The sequence below is a fragment of the Rhincodon typus genome, chromosome 14 (assembly GCF_021869965.1).
Source record: "Rhincodon typus isolate 14 chromosome 14, sRhiTyp1.1, whole genome shotgun sequence".
NCBI classification, from domain to species: domain Eukaryota; kingdom Metazoa; phylum Chordata; class Chondrichthyes; order Orectolobiformes; family Rhincodontidae; genus Rhincodon; species Rhincodon typus.
In genome coordinates, this window is record NC_063345.1 from 68,224,464 (window position 1) to 68,244,999 (window position 20,536).

At 43.0% G+C, this 20,536-nt stretch overlaps 1 pseudogene; it reads left to right on the forward strand.

The window, feature by feature from the left end:
- Nucleotides 1-20,536, forward strand: part of LOC109910690 — a 57,599-nt pseudogene that overhangs the window by 25,871 nt on the left and 11,192 nt on the right.

A 20,536-nucleotide genomic window follows, 5' to 3' on the forward strand; every position in this document is an offset into this window, starting at 1 on the left:
TTTTTGAAGAAGGGTCTAGGCCCGAAATGTCAGCTTTCCTGCTCCTCCAATGCTGCTTGGCCTGCTGTGTTCATCCCGCTCTACACCTTGTTATCTCTGCTTGCTCAGGAATCTGGGCTGCAAGAAACAAACAGATGCTGCATTAAGAGAGGGAAGAGTAAACACATAACCACAGTTGAGACACACTGGGTCAAAATCCTGGAAACCCCTCCCTCATAGCAGTGTGGGTTTACCACACCAAATGGGCTGAAGCAGTTTAAAAGCACCTTCACTGAAGTAATTAGAGATGGGCAATAATGCTGGCCAAGCCTACACCCCTTAAATGAACAAAGGAAAAGAGGATAAGGTAGGGTGGAAAGCGAGGAGGGGCAAGTGATGGAGGAAAAATAAAAGGGTGCAGTAGGAGTTTTAGTAAGAAAGCAAGGTGGGGAAACTCTGAGAAATATGTGTACAAATGCACCAAACAATGCAACTAACACAGGTTGACCTTGTTGTGGGAGATCTGATACAGAGCAGTAAGGCTGTGGCTTAGGTTCAAATAGGACTGTGAGCTGAACATTCCCATTACATGATATTTGGCAGAGACAGTTGTGTTGGTGGAGCGGGTATGGGCAGATTACTTAATGAACCAGTTACAAGACCAGAAGATAAAGGGCAGTGAGGGTGAATCAGGGCACAAATCTGTTAGGTTGTGGGTGACATTTTTCAGGACAGCCAGTCTGTCCACCAGTCATAGCTTCACATAATCTCTGCATCCTTGATTACCAGGGACAATACTTTGAACAGGACAGAGAAGGGCACCTGGAGAGTGAAAGTGACTATCTTATTTCTGTTATGTGCTGCTTTCACTTTTTGGCATGGAAATAGCCCTGTGTTGCAGATTCACCGGGTCACTATCTTATATTTAGGTATGTCAAGTGCTACTTCTGTGCAGCTCATTGACCCAGGGTTGATCTACTGGCTGTTGGTAATTGATATTCTTAGCTATAAGGTTGCAGTTTTTGGTTGAATGCAGTTCTGCTGCTGCTGATGGTCCACAATGACTCACAAGACGCTCAGTATTGAGCTGGTAGGCCTGCTTTTGTTCTACCATCTAACAATGTTTCAATACCATACACTTCAATGGAGCACTCATGGTGCTAAGTTTAGGGTTAGCGATAGTTCAATTGATATTATTCATATGGACTTAAGAGTCATAAAGCCATAGAGTCATATGGCACGGAAAAAGACCCTTCAGTCCAACTAGTCTATGCCGACCAAGTTTCCCAAACTAAACTAGCCCCACGTGCCTGCATTTGGCCCATATCCCTCGAAACCTTTCCTACTCATGCACCTGTCCAAATGTCTTTTTAAATGTTTTAACTGTGCCTGCATCTACCACTTCTTCTGGCAATTCATTCCACATGCAAACCACTCTCTCTATGTGAAAAAGTTGCCCCTCAGATCCATTTTAAATCTTTCTCATCTTACCTTAAAGATATGTCCCCTAGTTTTGAACTCCTCCTCCCCCCACCCCATCTGCTGTACACACCCCACCAACCCCACCCCAACCAGCACCTTTCCCTGCAACTGTGGGAGGTGCTTCACCTGCCCCTACACTTCTCCCCTCACCTCCATTCAAGGCCCAAGACAAACTTTCCAAATCTGACAGGGATTCACCTGTACATCCTCCAACCTCGTCCACTGCATCTGTTGCTCCTGATGTGGCCTCCTCTACATCGGTGAGACCAAGCACAGACTTGGTGACCGATTCACGGAGCATCTGCGCTCTTTACGCTATAATCAACAATACTTTCCAGTTGCCAACCATTTGAACTTCCCCTTCCACTCCCTGGGTGACATGTCCATCCTGGGTCTCCTCCAGTTCCACAATGACGCCACCAGCAAACAGCACCTCATATTCCACCTCGGGAGCCTACAACCCGATGGCCTGAACACAGAACTCACCAGTTTTAAAGACTCCCCAGCTCCGGCCTCATTCCATGTCTGACCCTCCTTCTCATCCCCACCTCCTTGACCTGACACAACCTGTCCATTTTCTTTCCCACCTCTCCGCCCCACCCTTCCCACTGACCAATCTCCATTACCCCCTACCTGCATCCACTTATCGCCATCCCACCTACCTTCCACTAGCCCCATCCCTCTTCCCTCTATTTAGTTCCCTGCTTCCTTCCCCCTCCCCAGTCTTGATGAAGGGTCCCGACCTGAAACGTTGACATTCCTACTCCTCTGATGCTGCCTAACCTGCTGTGTTCCTCCAGCTTCACACTGTATTGACTCTGACTCCAGCGTCTGCAGTTCTTGCTATCTCTCTCTGTCTCTGGATTAACAGTCCAGCAATAATACCAGTAGACCATTGCCTCCCCAGTATCACACTTCAGGAATAATGTCATGGCATTAAAGAGGCTATAGAATGGTGCCAGGGATGAGTGAGTTTATTTACAGGCAGAGAGTTGAGAAATTGGGATTTTTGTCATGAGGTATTGGGAGATTTAACAGATATGTTCAAATTTCTAAGTTCCTCTGAGAATACTGTCTTTCTGCTGGTAGGAAAGTGAATGCGTGCCGAAGATTTTGAGTAACAATGGGCCATAAACTCCTGGGTGGAAGCAGTTTCTGGTCCCCTTACTGTAGTTCTACCGTTGGAAAAGCATTAAACTAAAATAATTAGAGAGTGCAACAAAGCCATTATAGTAATTATGTGGGAGTTTAATCTTCAAGTAGACTGAACTAATCAAATTGGCAAAACATAGCCTGGAAGATGAATTTGTAGAATGCTTTTGTGACAGTTTCCTGGAATAATTATATTGTGGAACCAACTAGTAATAAAGTTACCTTGTACCAAGAATTATGCAATGCGGCAGGGTTAATTAGCAGTCTTGTAATCAAAGATTAATGGGGATAAAGTCATCATAATACCATTGAATTCCATATTAAACTTGAAATTGCATACTTCCATCCCAAAAATTATTTAAAATTAAGTAAAGCCAAATAAAGCAAAAATTTGGTTGGATAAATGCACTATAATTGACAATTCATAATGCTCTCCAAAAATGCATTAAATTGAAAAGCAAAAAGCCCACCGCTGACATACTAAAAAAAGTTGAGGTTTGTATTAGATTAAAGTAAGCTCATAATATTGCAAATTGTCAAAAACCTGAGGATTGGACACGTTTTGGAAACCAAGAAAGAGTGATCAAATTTATATTAAAAAGGGGAAAATGTGAAAATAAACTAGTCAGGAATATAACAAAATAAATGGTGAGAGCCTCAGCAATTCACAACTATATTAGTTACTTAGGTAAAGAGTCCAAGAATACTTTATCTAGCTGTGTTGACAATACACAGCAGGTTGAAAATTCAAGTTATGACAAAACGCAAAGAGATGTAGAAATATACAAACTAGGAGCAGTAGGCTATTCAACCCTTCATACCTGCTCCATCATTCAATGCGATCGGAGCTGATCTTCTATGTCAATGTCTCCACAGTCTTCTGTGGTAGACCTCACAGCGCTTGGAACCCGGGTTCGATTCTGCCATCGGGCGACTGTCTGTGTGGAGTTTGCACGTTCTCCCTGTGTCTGCGTGGGTTTCCTCCAGGTGCTCTGGTTTCCTCCTACAGTCCAAAGCTGTGCAGGCATGGTGTGCAGGGATGTGTATATTAGGTGGGTTATAGAGGGATGGGTCTGGGTGGGATTCTCTGAGGTTTGGTGTGGACTTGTTGGGCTGAAGGGCCTGTTTCCACACTGTAGGGATTCTATGAGAATTCCACAAGTTCACTACCCTTGAAATAAAGAAAATTTTTCAGATATCATTCCTTAATAGACTACCTAGGACCCTAAGACTGTATTCCCAATTCTGGACTCCCTAACCAGGGAAAACATGGTCACTGCATCTAGTCTGTCCAGCCCTGTGTGAATTTTATATGTCTCAATCAGTTCCAACTATTCTTCAAAACGCAAGCAAATATACGCCCAGTCATACAAATCTCTCCTCATAGGACAGTCCTGTCATCCCTGGTTTCAGCCTAGTGAACCCCTGCTGCAATCCCACTAAGGCATGTATATCCTGGTTGGACAAATGCACTAAAAAGTATGATAATAAATAAAGCAAAAATTTAAAGAAACAATTCATAATGCTCAACAAAAATGTATTCAGTTAGAAAAGGCAAAACTCGGTTAGAGAGATCCACCACTGAATTACTAAAGAAGTCGAGGATGGTATTAGATGAAAATAAGAAGCTCATAATATTGCAAATAATGGTAGAAAACCTGAGGATTCAACAGCCCTGGTACCAGCCTAGCGAACCTCTGCTGCAATCCCGCTAAGGCATGTATGTCCTTTCTTGGGTAGAGAGACCAAATCAATACTCCATGTGTGGTCTCACCAAGACCCTGTAAAACTGCAGGAAGAAGCCTCTACTTCTGAACTCAAATCCTCTTGCAATGAAGGCCAATTTGACTTTCCAATTGCTTGCAGCACCTGTTTGTCTACTTTCATCAATAGGTATAGAAAGACACTCAGATCCTTTTGTACATCCACATTTTCCAATAATATCATCATTTAAATATTACTGTTCCTTTCTGCATTTCAAACCTAAATGTATAACTTCACATTTAGCCACATCGTGTTGCATCTGGCATGTGTTTGCCCACTAAGTCAGCTTGTCTAAATCACTTTGAAGCCTCCTTGCATCCTCCTCACAACTCACAGCCCCACCCAGTTTTATGTCCTCAGCAAATTTGGAAATATTGCACTTGGTTCCCTCATCCAGGTTGCATATGTATACCGTGAGTAGCTGGGACCCAAGCATTGATTCTTGCAATACCATTCACTCCCACTCTCTGCTTCCTGTCTGTCAACTATTTCTCAATGCATGCCAATATATTATCCCCTTTCCCATATGCTTTAACTTTGCCCTCCAACCTCTTATGACCTTATCAAAACCCTTCTGAAAATCCAAATATACCACATCCACACATTATCCCTCATCTATTCTCCTAGTTACATCCTCAAAAAAGCTCTGGTAGATTTGTCAATCATAATTTCTCTTTCATAAACCTGTGCTGGCTCTGTACAATCCTGTTAAGGCTTTCCAAACGTTCTGTTATCACATCTTTCATAGTAGACACAAGCATCTTCCCCATAACACAAGTGAGACTAACTGTCTATAATTCCGTTATTTTTTTCTCTCCATCCACTTTTAAATAGTGAGGTTACAGTTTCCATTCTCCAATCTATAGGAACTGCTCCAGAATTTATAAAATTTTGTAAGATGGCCACTAATGCATCCAATCTTTCCATGGCCACTCCCTTTAGTACTCTGGGATGTAGACTATCAGGCCTTGGGGATTTGTCAGAATTTAACCTCATTCATTTCCCCATTTTCTTACTGAAATTGATTTTAAAACTAATGTATTAGTTCAATATGGACCTGAGTGTACTCACATGAGAAACAGAAAGTTAACATGCAGATCCTACAAGCAATTTGGAAAGCAAGTGGCACACTGGCCTTTCTTAGAAGGGAAATGGAATACAGGAATATGGGAGTCTTGATCGGATTATCCAGGGCCTTACTGAGACCATGGAATATCCGTGCAGTTTCTGTTTCCATGTTTCAGGAAGAATATACATGCATTAAAAGTAGTACGGTGAAGGTTCTCTCAGTTGGACCCTGGGATAAGAGAATTCTCTAACAAGGGTCTGAATAAATTGGGCCTGCATTTGCTGGAGTTTAGAAGAAGGGTGATATCTCAGTGAAACATACAGGATTCTGAAGGGACTTGACAGGGTACAGACTGAAAGATTATTTTGGCTGATCAGGAACAGCTAAATTGCAGGGTATGGTCTTAGGATAAAGGATGAATAATGATGTGGAGAAACTTCTTCACTCAAAGGGTTGTGAATCTTCAGAATTTTTGACCCCAGAGGATTGTGGATGCTTCATCATGTGTATATTTAAGTGAGATATAGACAGATTTCTGGGCTCTTTAAATCAAGCCAATTGGAAAATGGGAGGAAGACTGGAATTGAGGCAGGAAATCAGGCAGAATTATGTCTCAGCTTCTCCCTTTGCAGTCTCTGGCCCACTGGCCTTCTCGCGCACACTTATATGCTTGTCTTCACTTTCTTACCCTTGCCCTTTCTTTCTCCTGCTCTCCCATGCAGGATCAGGTAGCCCGAGGTGGCCGGCAGTAAGAGTGGGAGCAGGCAGCCCAATAAGGTGGCAAGAGCGGGAGCAGGAAACCCGGGGCAGCGGTAGGGTGAGGTTGAGGTTGAGCCCAGGGAGGGGAAAGATTGATCCCTTGTGAGGAATGCAAGCCCAGCATGGCTAGAAACTTCTGAACTGTGGTGTTGAACTGTTAACTGTGTTTAAAATCCAAAAGAGCTTCTGTTTTTATTAAGTGTTTTTTTTTGTTTTTCTACTTTTCAGTTAGAAGTACTGCAATGTTTAACTTTGTTTTTTTATTTTTCTGATTTGTAACCTTTGTACCTAAGATGGCACCGTAAAAGGCAACTTGTAAACTTTCCACTATTCTCATGCGAGTACATGTGACAATAAAGCTAATTCAATTCAATTCGAATCAATAATCATTATTGAGTGGTGGAGCAGATGCCAGTACAGAGAGATCTACACCTGCTCCTATCTCCTCTAGCCTTATAATTAAAGGCACAAATTTAAGATACTCGGTCAAACGTCAGTGACGTCATAAGAATTACATTTTACACAGTGGGAATACGCTTTCAAACAGAGCTGGCTAAATCCTGGAAGAGGAAAACATATGAGGGCTATGTGGAAAGACCAGGTGAATGACCTGTTGCCAAAGACCCAGCAAGCACACTACCAGCAAAATGGTCTCCTTGTGTGCTGGGAGATTCTGTGGTTGTCTAATTCCAGGGCCAGAGCCTACCCTTTGCTGTTCAGAGTGCCTCTATCTTTGCTGCACCAGACGTCAGGAATCAGAGACAATTAGAATGACTTTATTGTGGTGATGTTGCCCCAGTCAAACACTCACACTACTTTAGACCTGCTGTGAGCTGGAACATCTTCATTGACCTGATTGTGACTGGTGCTGCCTCAGCAGTAAATTGCCAGCATTATAAGATCAATCTCCTTTCCACTCTCCTCACTCATACACACTGGCTTCTGGATAGGTGGCGCTCGAAGGCTGTGTCCCTGTTCTGATGACTTACACCATTTAGGAGTCCCTGGTCAGATGGACTGAAAATACAACAAGGTTCTTATTCCCACTTAACTGGGTGCAACATATCATTGGTGTGCGAATGTAATGACATGGTGGCTTAGTGGTTAGCACTGCTGCCTCACATCATCAGGAACCTAGATTTAATCCCACCCTCAGGCAACTGTCTGTGTGGAGTTTGTACGTTCTCCTCGTGTCTGCATGGGTTTCCTCCAGGTGCTCCAGTTTCCTCCCACAGTCCAAAGATGTGCAGGCTAGGTGGATTGGCCATGCTAAATTGCCCATAATGTTCAGGGATGTGTAACATTGCCAGGAGCTGGATCAATCGAATGAAGACTAATCTATTGTGAACAAACATTGCAAAATGCATCCATATCTGTCATATAGTGAGCAACTTAACTATTGAAAGTGGGAAGTCCGCACTGCTTCATTATCAGTGCAGAAGAGGAGAAGTTTTTATGTCTCACTGTTTCTCTCCTTCCCTCTCTGTCTGCCTGCCTCAATCTCTTTACCTGTCCTTCTATATCTTGAGCTTTTATATACTTGTGTCTTTTATTTCTCTATCTTTCTGTCTCTCTTCCACTGGATTTTTCTCTTTCTTTCACTCTTATTCTGACTGCCTTTCCCTCTCTCCTTGCTCTGTCTGCCCATCCCTTCACCTTGTGTCTCAGCTTTGGTCTTCTCCTTTCACTCTAGGTGGCCTACTCCCCATCTCTCAGACACTTTCTTACTCTTGCCCTCTCTCTCTCTCTCTCTCTCATGCTCACCCTTTTGCCCTGAACCTCTCCTCTCCCTCACTCTCACAATTTCTCACTGTCCTTCTCAGCCTATCTTTCTCTCATGCTCTTAACTTTGACCTGTTTTTCTTGATGTCACCCTCTTTCTCACCTCTATTCTTGCTTTCTAGCACCTACTCACTCTCACTCTGTTGCCTTTGATCACTCTTTCCTTCTTGACTGACTCACTTGCCCTCGCTTTCTTAATTTTTCACCTAATATCCATTTCCTTGTTCCAGCTTTTTCTCATTGTCCCTCTTTGCCTTGGTCTCGTTCTCTCTCACCTTCATCCCTTCTCTGTTCCTTATTCTCACCCTCCTGCCCACTCAGTGTCTCATTCTTACTACACTAACTATTATGTTCTTTGTTTTCCAGGTCCTCCAGTGAATGTGACTTGCAATATCTTCATCAACAGCTTTGGCTCGGTGACGGAAACGACCATGGTGAGCATTGCAATTGGGTGATCTGGTTCAATTATGTGAGATAGCAGCAATGATTGCTTCATCAGCCTTTGCGCTGTTCTAGTTTAATCACCTTCTTTGCCAGAACAGGTCTCCACTGAGGGTTTTCCCCTGAAGAGGACACTCCAAGTTGTAGGTTTGACCTATTGCCCAGAAGTGGTGTCTTACATACACAAAATTAAACTGAAATTTTGCCTGCTTTCTCAGATGGATATAAAAGATCACCTGGCACATTTCCAAGAAGATAGAGGACTTTACCCCAGTGTTTTCCAATATTTATCCCTCTAACACCCTTTGGGGAAATCTAAGAACAAAAGGAGCAGGTGTAGGCCATTTGACCATCAGACATGCATTGTATTTTATAAAATCTTGGCTGATCTGCCCCAGGTCTCAAATTCTCTTTAATGTTACGCCCTCATAGCACTCAGCTCTTTGATGCTTCAAAAAAAAACAATCTACTGTCTTTTTGAATACCTCAGTGATCTAGCCTCCACAACTCTCTGCGGTAGAGAATTCCAGACATTCACTCCCCTCTGGGAGAAGAAATTATTTTGCATCTTAATTTCAATTGAGACTTCTTCTATTCTGTAACAATGTCCCCTATTTCAAGCTACCCCGACTAGTGGAAATATCTTCTCAACATCGACCCTATCAAGCTCCATCAGAATCTTGTATGTTTCAGTAAGATCAACCCTCATTCTTCTAAACTCTTAATGAATAAAGGCCCAACCTGTTTAGCAGTTCTTAATAAGTCAACTTTTTCATCCCAGGAATCAGTCTTTTGAATCTCTTTTGAACTATCTTCAATGCTAGTACATCCTTTTTTCTAAATACAGGAACCAAAACTGTACACAGTGCTCCAGGTCAGGCCTAACCAACACCCTGTAAAGTTGTGACAAGTCTTTCCTAATTTTAAGCTCCAACCCCTAGCAATAAAGGCCAAAATTTCATTTGCCTTCTTCATTACTTTCTGCACCTACTACCAGATTTTTGTGTTTCACACACAAGAACGTCCAAATCTCTTTGTGCTACACTTTATTTTGGAGTCTCTCCATTTGAATTATAGTCGGTCTTTTGATTCTTCCTATCAAAGTTCATGACCTGACACTTTCCAACATTAAATTCCATCTGCCAAGTTTTTCCCCAATCACTCGAACTATCTATATCCCCTTTGCAGGTTCCTTGTGTCATTATCACAACATGTCCTCCCACCAATTCTTACATCATCAGCAAATGTGGATACATTACATTCTGCCCTGTCCTCCAAGTCATTATAGATAATAAATAGTGAGAAGGATAGCCTTAGATTACAGGAGGATATACATAGTCTGGTCAGGTGGGCTGATAAGTGCAATTGGAATTCAATCCAGATAAGTGTGAGATACTACACTTGGGCAGGGTAAACAAGGCAAGGGAATACATGATGAATGGTAGGACGCTGGGAAGCACCGAGGATCAGAGAGACATTGGTGTGCATGTACACTGATCCCTTAAGGTAGCTGGACAGGTAGATAAAGTGTTCAAGAAGCATATGGGATATTTGCCTTCAATAACCGAAGCATAGAGTTTAAGAGCAGGGAGATGATGCTGGAACTGTATAAAATGTTGTTTAGGCCATAGCTGGAACATTGTGCAGTTCTGGAATCCACATTATAGGAGGGATGTGATAACACTGGAGAGGGTGCGGAGGAGATTTACCAGGATGTTGCCTGAGTTGAAAGTTTTAGTTATGAAGAGTGTTTAGACAAACAAGTTGTTTTCCTTGGAACAGAGGATAGAGAGACAGAACATGATTGAGGTACATAAGACTATGAGGGGCATAGCTAGGCTACACGAAAAGAAAGCTTTCCCCTTGGTGGAAGGATCAGAGGGCAGGGGGCAAAGATTTGAGAAAAGGGGAAGGAGGTTTACAGGGGAGGTGAGGTATTTTCTTTTGCTCAGATGTTGGTGGGAATTTAGAACTCACTGCCTGTAAGGCTGGTAGAGACACAATCCCTAATAATGTTTAAGAAGTATTTTGATGTGCACTTGAAATACCAAAGCATACAAGGCTATGGGGCAAGCACTAGAAAATGGGACTAGAACAGTTAGGTGGTTGGCTTGGACCAGTGCAGACTCGATGGGCCAAAGGGACCTTTTTCTGTGCTGTAGAACTCAATGATAGATGACTCTATGATATTGTGAATAATTGACGCCTAGAACAGAACCTTGTTACATCTTTCCAACTTGAAAAAGCACACTATTCTTGAGCCTGTATTGTCTGTGAGTTAACCAAGGCAGTGATGTAAACACTCCACTCATAGCCCTCTTCAGATCAGCAGGTCAATCTGACACAGGGGAAGGGTATCACAAGCTGACCCATCCTGGGCTATGGGGAGGTCACCCACAGCCACCTGAGGAAATGGAGGTGTTTAATTTATCTTCCAAGCTGAGATTTCTGTCAAATTCACATTAGATGCAAATGACAACTATCTGGATTCAGTCAGACAGCAATTCCCTCTCTGCAATGTAATGTCTTCAGACAAAGTCACATCATGAAAACCCGGATCTTCACACAGCGACAGTGATGGCTGCAATCGCAAATTCCCTGGAGTCGACACAATCGTGTATTTCTGCTGTTACTCCAAGCTCAGCTTTCACAGAAATGTGACAGCAGGGAGGCACGGTGGCTCAGTGGTCAGCACCAGGGCACCTGGGTTCAATTCCACCCTAGGCTATTCTCTGCGTGGACTTTGCACATTCTCCCTGTGTCTGCGTGGGTTTCCATCAGGTTCTCCGCTTTCCTCCCACAGTCCAAAGAAGTGCAGGTTAGGTGGGTTGGCCATGCGAAATTGCCTGAAGTGTCCGGGGATGTGCAGGCCAGGTGGATTAATCATGGGAAAATGCAGGGTTACTGGGGTAGGGTAGGGGTGTAGGTGTGGGTCTGGGTGGGATGCTGTTCAGAGGGTGTGTATGGACCTGCTGGGCCGAATGGCCTGTCTCCACACTGTAGGGATTCTATGTGAAACATATTGCCCACCAGGGACAGGGTAAAGTCAGCAGGAAGCACCTACTTCCTGGCTCAAGCATGGTCATCTAAAATTTCCGGTGTGCATGTGAGAGTGGATGAGTGAATGGGTAGGTGCTCAAGTGAAAAGATATATTCTGCTGTTTGCTGCAAAATATCAGCCTTGCTGAGTTTCTCGCCATCAGCGTGCAGTATTAGTGTTTTCAGGGACTGCATTCTGTGGAGTTCGTTGCTGTTGAGAGTGGGGTGAGGTCAGTGTATCTGTCTAGGTGGAAGGGGTATTTGGGCGTGTGGTAGTCCATCAGATCAAGGTCCATATTGCTCATGGGAAGATCCTCCACACGGAGTCTTTATTGACCATAAAGAGGCCATTGCACTGCAGTCACCACATGGGTCTGCTCATCAGGATTCTCTTCATATACAGATGCCTAATGGAGGGATTTAGAGATTGACAATAAACCTGCTGGCTGTGTTATGGCTCACCTTGTCTGCAGTTTTGGTCTCTTTATCTGCAGAAGGTTGTCTGGCTATGGAGGGAGTGCAGCAACGGTTTACCAGACTGATTTCTGGTATGCAGGACTGACATGTAAAGAGAGGTAGGACTGGTTAGGGCTGTATTCATTGAAGTTTGGAAGAATGAGAGGACGTCTCATAGAAACCTATAAAATTCGAACAGGAAGACAGAATAATTGCAGGAAGAATATTCCTGATGACCAGGGAGTCCAGAACCAGAGGTCACAGAATATAATATGGGATATGGAATTTAAGACTGAGATGAAGAGAGATTTCTTCATCTAGATAGTGATGAGCCTGTAGAATTCTCTGCCACAGAAAGTGGTTGAGGCCAAACCATTGACTGCTTTGAAAAAGAGTTAGAAATAGTTCTCAGGACTAAAGGGATCAATGAGTGTGGACACAAGTTAGGAAAAAGTGCTATGTTGGATGATCAGCCAGGATCATATTGAATGGTGGAACAGGCTTGAAAGGCTGAATGGCCTACTCCTGCAACTTTTTTCCACGTTCCCAAGGCCACCAAGTCTGGAGTAAGTCTTGATCTCGAACTTCTAACACAAACGTAAGGATACTACCTGCTGCACTGCAAGATCACCTGATGGTGGGTTGGAGGGTGGGGTGGTCAGATTTAGACAGTAGGATAGCCTGGTTTTGAACGAGGAGGATAGTCAACTGGTTGTGGGCCAGAGGGGATATATCCGTGGCATCAGTAAGGTAGGTGGATAATCCAGGCTGGTGGGATCAGAGGGATTGTAAAAAGGCCCATATAGCAGGTAAATTACCCATTGGAAGTGTAAGCTATCTGGGAAACTCACACCCAGATCCAACAGTCCAGGCAAGATTTAATGTTTCTATCATCATCTTGTCATGGCTTCTTACCAAATTCCAAAGCAAGCAAGCAAACCTCCCAGCATCCTGTCTTTCCCCATCCCCATCACTTTCTTTCCCTTTCTGTCTCCCCTCTCTTGGGAGTGGAAGAAGTGTATCAAAGCTAACAAGTCCAAAATTGCAGCCAATAGACTGAGTGGCCTCCTCCTCTGTGTTCGAGTCCTAAAGCTTGACCATATTCGACCACCCCATTACTTTGTGCTGCTTTTGCTTTAATTTCTCTTTCTTTCACACCCTGCCATGCCCAGCCCAAGCCTGGGGTCTCCTTTGAGTGTGGCCAACTTGGCAGTCAATGAGGGATCCTGTGATTGTAAGGTTATGGTCCTCATTTACTTTGATCTGGTGAGTAACAAGATCTGAAGTAAGCCTCTGAACACACAAAAGAAACTGAACCAGACCTACCTGAGGAAGGCGAGTGTTGGAGCGGGATGCTGAGGAGGAAGTTCACAAAGGTGGGTCACCATGGGCAACAGTGACCCATAGGCATGGGAAAGGTGACTGTGTCCATTCCTGTTTCCTGCTTATGTTGGGTAAGAGAACAGGACATGTGGAATTGACCCATAGAGGAACAGGCAGGATAGACTGAACAGGTAAGACTTGTGTCTCAAGAATGGGCCGAGGGGATATCTGAGAGAGCAGTTTATAATTCGGAAAGTCTTCAATAGAGTAAATGGAGAGAAGATGTTTCAGAAACTCAGTAGAAATGTTGATAGCAAGAGAGTAGCGGGAATGCATAAAAGCAAGGAAGTGCTGCTACACCTCTACAAACCATTGGTCAGACCACATCTGGAGTATTGTGTTCAATTCTGTGCACCTTATGTAAGGATGGATGTTAAAACCCTGGAGAGAGTTCAAAGAGATTTGCTAGAATGATACCAGGAATGAAGGATTTTAGATACAAGGAAAGATTAGAGAAATTGGGCTTCTTCTCCTTGGAGCAGAGGAGATTAAGAGGTGACCTTATTGAGGTGCTCAAAATTATGAACAATTTTGACAGGGTAAAGAAGGCTATTCTATTTCCACCAGATAGTATGTCAGTATCTAGAGCTCACAACTTCAAGATTGTGAATAACAGAGCTAGGGGTGAAATGAGGAGAATCTTTACTCAGATAGTTGTTAGATAGTTGTCTGGGAGAGTGGTGGAGGTGGATCCCAGATGAGGTTTCAAAAGAGACCTTGGTGTATAGAGTCATAGTCATAGAGATGTATGGCATGGAAACAGACCCAACTAGTCCATGCTGACCAGAAATCCTAAATTAATCCAGTTCCATTTGCTAGAATTTCACCCATATCCCTCTAAACCCCACCCACTCAGACACCCATCCTGATGCCTTTTAAATGTTGTAATTGTACCAGCCTCCACCACTTCATCTGGCAGCTCATTCCATACATGCACCGCCTTCTGTGTGAAAAAGTTGCTCCTTAGGTCCCTTTTAAATCTTTCCCATTTCACTTAAACATATGCCCTCCAGTTTTGGACTCCCCTACTGGAGGGAAAAGACCTTGTCCATTCACCCTATCCATGCCCCTTTGATTTTATAAACCTCTATAAAGTTCCCCCTCAGCCTCTGACACTCCAGAGAAAATAACCCCAGCCTATTCAGCTTCTCCCTATAACTTAAACCCTCCAACCCTGGCAACTTCCTTGTAAATCTTTCATGAACCCTTTCAAATTTAACAACATCTTTCCTGTAGGAAGGAGACCAGAATTGAACACAGTATTCCAATATTTGATAGTGATGAAGATAGAGGGCTACGGAGATAGGGCTGGAGAATGGGACTATCTGGATAGCTCTTTCAGGAGCCGGTACAGACACGATTGGTTGATTGGTCTCTATCTGTACTGTAAAATCCTGTGATTCTACAATTCTATAATGTGGAACATCTACAACAGGGAGTTGTTGAGGTGAACAATTAGAGTCAATTACAAAGGGAAGCTTGAGAAACACACAAGGGAGAGATGGATGAATAGGAGGTTATGTAGAAATGCTGAGTTGAAATAGGGTGAAACGAGGTTCACGTGGAGCACAAGGCTGTGAGCAGAATGGCTTGTTTCTCAGCTGGAAATACTATATAATATGATCAGTTAGCAGTTTACACAATCCTTCCGACTGATCCATTGATTCTAACAGCCTGTTGTTTCTCTCAGGATTATAGACTCAATGTGTTCTTACGGCAAGAGTGGAATGACCCTCGGTTAGCGTACAGTGAGTATCCCGATGACTCCCTTGACCTTGACCCCTCTATGTTGGACTCCATCTGGAAGCCGGACCTGTTTTTTGCCAATGAGAAAGGAGCCAATTTCCATGCTGTGACAACAGACAACAAACTGCTACGAATCTTCAAAAACGGAAACGTGTTGTACAGTATCAGGTAAGAGAACAGCATGGGGAGAACTTTATTTTGTATCTAACACCGTGCGGTCCCTGACCTGGGAATGTTTGATGGGGGCAGTGTGGAGGGAACTTTACTCTGTGTATCTAACTCTGTGCTGTCACTGTGCTGGGAGTGTTTGATGGGGAAAGCGTGGAGGGAACTTTGTATCCAAAACCACACTGTACCTGTCGTAGGGTCATATAGTTCAGAAAAAGCCATTTGGTCATCAAGTCTACACTGGCAATAACCACCACTAAAGAAACACTAATCTCAATTTCCTGCACTTGTTCCATATCCTTGAATGTTATGATATTTCAAGTGCTCATCCAAATATTTTTTAAAGGTGTAGGGTTTCTGGCCTCCACTACATTCCCAGGCAGTGCATTCCAGATTCCCACCACAGCTGAGTGAAATTATTTTTCCTGAATCCCCTCTGAATCTCCAGCCCCTTAACCTAAAACTATGCCCCTTCATGATTGACTCTTCAACCAAGGAGAACATCTGCTCTCTATTCACCGTCATAATCTTATACACTTCAATCCTGTCCCCCCCCACCTCAGTCTTCTCTGCTCTAAAGAAGACAATCCAAGCCTATCTAGTCTCTCTCTATAGCTCAATTTCCCAGGAAACATGCTGGTGAACCTCCTCTGTACCCTCTCCAGTGCTATCACATTCTCCATGTAGTGAGGTGAACAGAACTGCACACAATATTCCTGATCAATGCTCTGTACAACACCAATGTTATCTCCTTGTTCTTATACTCTATGCCACGACTGATGAAATCCAGTGCCCCATATGCATTTGTAACTATCCTATTCACATGCTCTGCTGATTTCAGGGATCTGTCAATAATTATGCCAAGATCCTTCTGTTCCTCTAAGCTACCGGTGTCCTGCCATTCATTAAGTACTCCCTCACCTTGTTCCTCTTCCAAAGTGCATCACCTTGCACTATCAGGGTTAAAATACCATCTGCAACTGCCCATCTGACCAACCCATCTATAACTTACTGTAACCTACAATCATCTTTGCTATTAACCAGACTACCAATCTTGACGTCATCTGCAAAATTACTTAACAGTCCCCCCATGTTTTCATCTAAATCATTTATGTATATAACAAACAATAAGGGTCCCAGTACTGATTCTTATGTTACACCGCTGGACACTGGCCTCCAGTCACTCAAACTGCCTTCTACAAATATCTTTTGTATCCTATTACTAAGGCAGTTTCTGATCCATTTCGCCAAGTTTCCCTCAATTCCATGTGCTTTAACCTTCTCAATCAGTCTCCCATGTGGTACCTTGTCAAAAACTTTGCTAAAATCCAGATAAACTATACTGTCCTGCGAGGACAGGGGCAATGTTAGATTCCTTTAAAAAAAAGGAACAAGTCTGCGAACTTTTTAAATATCAGGCTTTATTTCTTATTGTGTGTTGATTACATGGTTGCAAGTTAAAATCTCTGTAGCAACAGCCTTTTGTTGTGCCTTTATACATTTTGTTTGCTTGATCCTACCTGAAACCGCATACCCCAACCACAAGGATAGGCGATAGTTTATTTGTGACATACGCTCATGTTTGCTTCAGACCAATTTCACCTGGACTTGCAAGTTCCCTTTCTGCATTAGTATTTGCAGCTTAACCCTTGTTATGCTGTAGCTTAATCACACAGTTTTCAATATACTCCACAGACAGTATTTTGGGTGCTTTACTTTCAGGTTAAAAAATAGAGGGAGCTTTACTTTTAGGTTAAATGAGTAGCAGCAATTTTACCTTCAGTTTACTTTCTGTTTAAAAGGGTGGAGGAAGCTCTAACCCATATCTAACCCCATGTTGTACCTGACTTGGGAGTGTTTGATAATGACTATGTACAGGTAGCTTTACTTTCAGTTTAAAAGAATAGAGGAGCTTTTCACTGCATCTAACCACATGCTGTACCATTTTGGGAATGTTTGCTGGAATCAGTTTAAAAGGAGCTTTGTTTTCAGTTTAAAAGAGTGGAGGTGGCTTTACTTGCCATTTAAAAGTGAAAAAGAGTAAAGACAGCTTCAGTTTATACCTAACCCCATGCTGTATCTGTCCTGGGAGTGCTTAATAAGGACAGTGTGGAGGAAGCTTTTACTCTGTATCTAACCCTATACAGTAACTGTCCTGGGCGTGTTTGAGGGGGACAACATACAGGGAGCTTTACTCAGTATCTAACACCATGCAGTTACTGTCCTGGGAGCGTTTGAGGACAACATGTATAGGGAGCTTTACCCTGTATCTTATCCCATACAGTAACTACCCTGGCAGTGTTTGATGGGAACAGTGTACAGAGAGCTTTACTCTTATTGTAACACTGCACTGTGCCTTTCCTGGGTATGTTTGCTGTGAACAGTGTAGAGGGAGCGTTACCCTGTGCTCTACCGGTCCTGATTGTGTTTATTAGGGATGGTGTAGAAGGAGCTTTACTGTTTACCGAACCTGTGCTTACAGCATCTGTCCTGGGAGCATTTGATGGGGACAACATACAAGGATGCTTTACTCTGTATCTAGCCCTGTGCTGTCCCTGTCATGGAAGTGTTTGATGGTGACAGTGTAGCGTGAGGTCTACTCTATATCTAATCCTATGCTGTACCTGTTGGGACAGTGCAGAACGAGTTTTATTCTGTATCTAATCCTGTGCTGTGCCTGTTCTGGAAGTGTTTGATGTGGTCAGTGCAGAGGGAGTTTTACGCTGTATCTAACCTGTGACATACCAAGTGGACACTGCACTGCTCAAGCTCCTGTCCTCCTGATGTGATTTAAAATTGATGCCCCATATCCAAGTTTAAGTGAACACTGGAAATCCCATGTTGGTGTGGTGCCTGGATTAACACACTTCCCTAAAGGCACTGGTCAGTTTATGAGACTGCTGTGCCACTAATTGCTATTGTAATGATCTGACTAATGAGTGTGACTGTGCCTCTGAGTAATTCATTATGTGTGAAAGATATTGCAAAGTTCTCCAAAGACACTGAAGTGTAAATGCAATTCTCAATGATTTTAATTAAGCTTTCGGCACCACGAAGCTGTGGAAATATGATCCCATAAAGATCTGCATTAGGACAGAGACTGACTTTATAATATTTACATTTACACTGTTTAAAGGTCATACTCAAGTTGTCCCTGCCAATGGGAGATTAATATCTAATATGGTGAGTGTGCCTCAGAGATATTAATGTTCAGCCCAAATTGTGCCAGATGACTAGAAACTGTCACCCATTAATAAGAGCTTCTGACCCACTGCCATTAAGTGCTATAGGTGCTGTGCTATCAACAGCTAGCAACTTGTTTCTTTTTTTCCTATTTTTCTTTCTAAACTAGCGGCTCATAGTTTATTGCATGAAAGCAATCAGGTACAAATGGCATTAGTAAGTTAGACATTGTTGTTAAGACTGCAAGGAGACCTAAGGTGTGTTCTTTTTGAGATCCAGGACTGTTCTACCTTCCAAACACACCCCTCCACCTAATTCCTTTTGACGTCCTCAGACTAGTGGGACTTAACACAGCGTCCAGCGTTAACCCTTCAAAAACGTTATACATCTCACCCCAAGCTTTGTCCCAGAGTTAATATCATACATCCAAGTGTATAATTGTATTTACCAATAAGCCATCTCCCCAAGGCTCTGACATTTCATATTCAGGTGCTCTGGTGGTTTCGCTATTCCTCCAGAATGTATTCTCTTCAGACGTGGAAGATCGGTAGGTCTTTAGCTTGATGACTTTTGACCTCGGTTCTGTTCTTGATCCTAGGACTGGTCTGTAAAGTTGCTCTGCTCTGGATGACTTTATCTTTTGGATGTCCTTCACCAAGGAAGTCCTTTCTAATAAGGAACCCTTAATACTCTCAATATCTCTCATAAAGGAGCTGTTCCCTACTGAATCAATTAATTGCCTCATTCCATCAACAGGGAGACCTTTAATCTCATGAATTTCATGCTGTATTGAAACAGATATTTCTTTTTTGCAGTATCCTGGATTTCTGGATCAAGCAATTTCTTCCTGAACATGTTCTGAATCAGTGGGCATTGGTTGTCCCACCTCATTGACTCCCATGGAGTCAAATGCAGCCTGTCTTCAATCTGTGTAAACAAATCTTGATTAATCTGCTAATACATCTGTGCCGAAGTGTGTAAGCTCTTTACATCAACTTGTTGATTAGGGTGAATGTCTTCATTTACCCGCTGAGGCTGACCTACTTATGAACCCACACAATCACATCCTTAGCCTTGCTACCTGAGGTTTGCTGCTGACTTAGCTCTGTCACTGTGACTTGGAAGATGTAGAACTGAAATGTTCCTCTTGGATTTGTGCTGGTTGATCAGGACGTTTAATTTGAATCTCCTATTATACATTGTTCACCGGGTGCTGTGTTGATACTGGAGCAATTTCAGTTAAAGATTGATCAATGAGCTCAAGTAGGATTTACTGCTCACTCTATTTCTCCTCATCTCCATCTTCTTTGCTGCTTTCTGTCACCTGGAACTTTCTTCAGTAATGATAGGACTATTTTATAGTTCTGACAATTGCGGATTTCACAATGAGTTAGGACCACCACATTGCTGGATGACCCCTGATAGTGTGCCTGGTGATCCCTAAGTATCCCCAACATATCCTTTCCGGGATGTCTTCCTGAAGGAAAGCTGGAATAATTAGTAAGCTGTCCATAATTATGAAATGCTGTTGGCGTACAAAGTCTGTTGTCTCAGCCAACTCACTGGATATCAGGTGTGGCAATTCTTTAACAATGCCAGCAAATGGTAGCTCATTCTCAGCCTCTTTTTGTTCTCGTTGGCTTTGCTTCAACTTATTTTGGCAGGTTGGCTATTGGTTCTTCTCAGTCACATGAAACATACTTCTTACACTATAGATTCTTTCTTCTTTTTAAGTTCTGTCATGAGTCAACTGTCTGAGGGGTGTCTCTTGTCCTAAACAAGAAGTGGTTTACTGCAAGATAGCTAGTTATTGGCATTATAAATATTGCTACAAAAGCTATGAGGACATCTACTGTAACCAGTGTTTCCTCTTCAAGTTACAAAACTGTTCTGGCCTTTTCCCCATTTAAATTTGTATGAAACCGTCAGATTGGGTGGAGCTTAATGCAGTCCCCAACATTAGCCCTTTCAGAACCATTCCATTATATATTGATCAGTAAAGCATTCTACCTCTCAGTTTTTGGCTGTAGTTTGTCATGCGAGGCCGTTTCTGCACCAGTTAGGTGCCAGTGTATTGAAGCTGCTCTACTGCCAATCTAAGTGTCCAGTTAACATGTTGCCCTCTCATCGGTT